Below are 3,752 nucleotides of genomic sequence, written 5' to 3' on the forward strand. Positions count from 1 at the left end.
GAAGGGAGAAAACCGAGTAGGGTACACTTCGCAACATCTTATTTGACCGCCCTGAAAAATTTCAAAGTCCGGAATTCGTAAATTTGGCAGCATAGCGAGCGCTTCAGAGCCAACTAAGAGTAGCCAACTTTGCAACATTTCTTCGTCATAAATGAAAACGCTCGTGATTTTTTTCATTCTTTCACATTCCATAAAGTAAAGATACCCTAAAGCAGTAATAAAATATATGAGTAGACAAGAGAAATGTTAAGTAGAAATACGAATGTTGAAAATATTTCAAGATTCTTCGTTCTGAATTTGAAAATAGGAAAATGTATGTGCATTGTGAAACACTGAACAGGTTCTCATCCACCTGGAAAGAATTGCGGTCACATTTGAATGCAAGAAGGCAAATTTATGATGATTTTATGCGAAACGTTTAGTAAAGATACCTTGCACAACACCAAACGATTCTGCAAAGTGTGTCTTTTCCTTGGTTCTTGGCGAAAAATGGTTCGAAACTCCGGCACAATGTTGCTTCAACTGAGATTAACGTGTTTTACTGATCTTTCTGTTGCCAATCTCCTGGAGTAGTTGGTTAGATGACAGCGCTTTCTTTTTCTTTCTGTTTTTGTCAAGATCGAAACATCGTAGGTTCAAATCCCACCCTTTCCTTACTATTTTTTCCTTTTCATTTACCGAGTACGAAGTGTTCTAATAACGTAATATAATATTATATGATATTACTGTAAAATATTTATGCGATGCATGCTCAGTGGCGGCGATTGGGTTTCAAAACTGATGGGGCAAGGTGGGGGTAGGGGGTAGGGCAAGGACAGTTTATTTCCCTTTGTAGATAATGTTTAGTATAGTGCGGGGTCATCTGCCCCTCCACACTCTATAATCGTCGCCACTGTGCATGCCTCAAGTAATGCTTCTACTAATGTTTTTAATCTTTCATTGATTGGCAGGATTTAAGGAAATACTTTTCCTTTCATGCAGCTGTTATAAGTTAACACATATTAAGAACTTACATGTCAACTTTCTGCATCCGGAAATGCTGGACATAAATCGCATAAATATCAACGGAAATATCCAAGAAACGTAGATAAACATTCTCGGCCAAAGCCGTTTACTTCCCGAAAAAGATTTTGCAAAGAAGTAGGTTTGAACCCATGACCTTCCATTCCATAAGCAAACAACCCCCCTACACCACTCGGTTCGCGTTATTTTATGCACTCGGTTCGGATCCCACTTTAAACTGTAGTTCCAGTCCCGATTAGCCTTACTATGCATAAAGTTGACTTAAAACACCAAATCAACCAATTCATCTCCTTTCAGAGCGGGCCTTCTATGATACTGTAGTCGGCCAGCACCCGAAAATACAGTTCTGCTTTGCGTATACCAGAGTGTAATTGCATTTAATATTGTGACTAATTTTACTTTAAAACTACAGAATAAAGCGATAATAGTGTCCAGAAAAAGAACGTCAAAGTAGATCTTCACACAAAGTATTTTAATCCATAGCCAAACATTTCAGATAAGAATAATATTAAGCTTTTCCACTGGCCGTATTTTCGATTCATGGTGAATTTGCTAAAATGACCATGTCAAGAAATCTAAATATGTAAGTTTTACTAGTAAATGCATTTAAAATGCACGAAACAACAGGAGAGGAGAAAAATAAACCTCAAAAATAAGTAAAAATGCAACAAAAACTGTTAGAAATACTGACAAATAAACTAAAAGCCAAAAAAGGCCGAAATATTAAAAAAAAATAATAGAAAGTGTTTTCCGGCTCTAACTGAAGCGAAACGGAAATGATATCAGGTTTAGCATTGTTTTTAAGGGTCAGAAAAAAGTTGATTTTTCATCAAATTCCGGAACATAATTAGTAATTATGACCATTGAAAAAGTTGGAGGTAGCTTACTTAAAATTTTCTTGCTGAGGAATCGTATCGTCCCATATCTCCCCTTCATAATAAAGAAAAACATCAAGTTCATATTTCGAAAATGACTTGGAGTTTTCCACCACGAAAATATGTTTTTCATAGTTTGAAGTTCGTTAGTATTATCTTTCAAGGTTTCCATTGTTTTAATTTCACACATATTTTATATTTCATAGGTTCCTCTCTCTTTTCATACTAAAAAACTAAACCCACAGCGCTACAGCCCTTTGAAGGGCCTTGGCTTACCTACCGACTGCTGGTCTCCCTCCCACACTGTTCCTCCGTCACCTGTTATAGCGTGGAGGTCTTAGACCAGTATTGGGGTGACGGGTGATCAGCCCGACGAACCCCCAGCCGTTATTGTAGGTCTTCTTGACCGGGTTCGCTCACTCACTCGGAGCTTCCCAATTTCCTCACGATGGTGGGTTGCCACCGGCCCTATACGTATAGGCCGAATAAATTCCGACCAGAGCCGGATTCGAACCTTGGAAAAAATCTGAAGTTTCTTGTCAAACGGGGTCTGGTTCAAATGACTCTGTTTCGCTCTCCTGTTCCTACTTTAAACAAACAACAAAATACTTCGTAACTAAACAATTGCTTGTTCAAAACACGGAATTTTTACACAATTTACAAAATATGACAAAACGCCAATAGACATGTTCATCATTTTTCCCTTTCAGCGTTTCTCGATTTTATCTCAATTCGTTTCCTCATGAAAATTGCCATGAGGAAATTATAGATATGACATTATGTGCGAATTAGTTTCTTCAAACTGGTAGAAAACTTTAACATGAGCTACCTGGAGAAGAGGTAGCGTGCTTGATTCTTACGAGGGAGGTCGTAGGTTCGATTCTCCAACTAGGCAGGAGTATATCGTTGGGTGTAAAGTTTATCCACCGTGCTAAGAAGTTAACATTAGTCTCTGTATTTCACGAGAGGAAAGGAAATAGTAAGAGAAAGTTATTTCGATGATAGGAGGAAGTCACATGCCACGTGGAATGCGCAGAATCAAGTTAATAGAGCTAAGTCTGTAATGGTGGTTTCGAATATTGGAAAGTTTGTTATATCTGATACTCGTACTTTCTGTTCAAAGAAGACAAACATTTTAGATACAAAGCAGTGAGGAATTAACGATCATTATGAGGTTTTGAATTTTTTGTTTGTCACTCAGTATATAAATACTTATTAGTAGTATCTTATCGAGTCGGCCTTCGTCGCAATAACAATTTATTTATGTTAATTAGCGATTTCTATTAGTTTTAGACGCATGGTAAGATGGTGGTGAGGGGTTTGACAACAGTTATTACGAAGGAACTGACATAAAATTACCAATCTTAGCAATTTGAACTCATTAAACGCTCTCCTTCGTTACAGTACTGCACTACATCACTACTTAACATAACTGTGTATCTTTCTTTAGTATATCGAAATCAAATAATCAATATTTTAGGTCTCAGTAAAGAACAAACAATAAAAAACTTAAATAACATTACATTTTTCATCCTGAATACATATATGTGATTTGTGAATTAATTATTATGTGTGTGTTAACACAACATATGAACAATAACTAAAAAGAAAAGTTTTAACTTTAAATCCTGGAAATCTCCAACTTCTAAGGGGAAATATGCGCAGAAAAATAACCCTCAAGTGTGCATCGGATTCATTTTTTAAATATTCTAATATCAACGATCTCTATTCAGCAAAAATATATATAAATATATATATAAATATATATCTGTTCAGGAAACAAAAAAAAAATAAAAAATAAAGAGGAGAGGGTGGGATTTGAACCCGCGACCTTTCAAGCTTGATGAAAAATAA

Source organism: Lepisma saccharinum, chromosome 2 (assembly GCF_977018435.1).
Source record: "Lepisma saccharinum chromosome 2, izLepSacc3.1, whole genome shotgun sequence".
NCBI lineage: Eukaryota > Metazoa > Arthropoda > Insecta > Zygentoma > Lepismatidae > Lepisma > Lepisma saccharinum.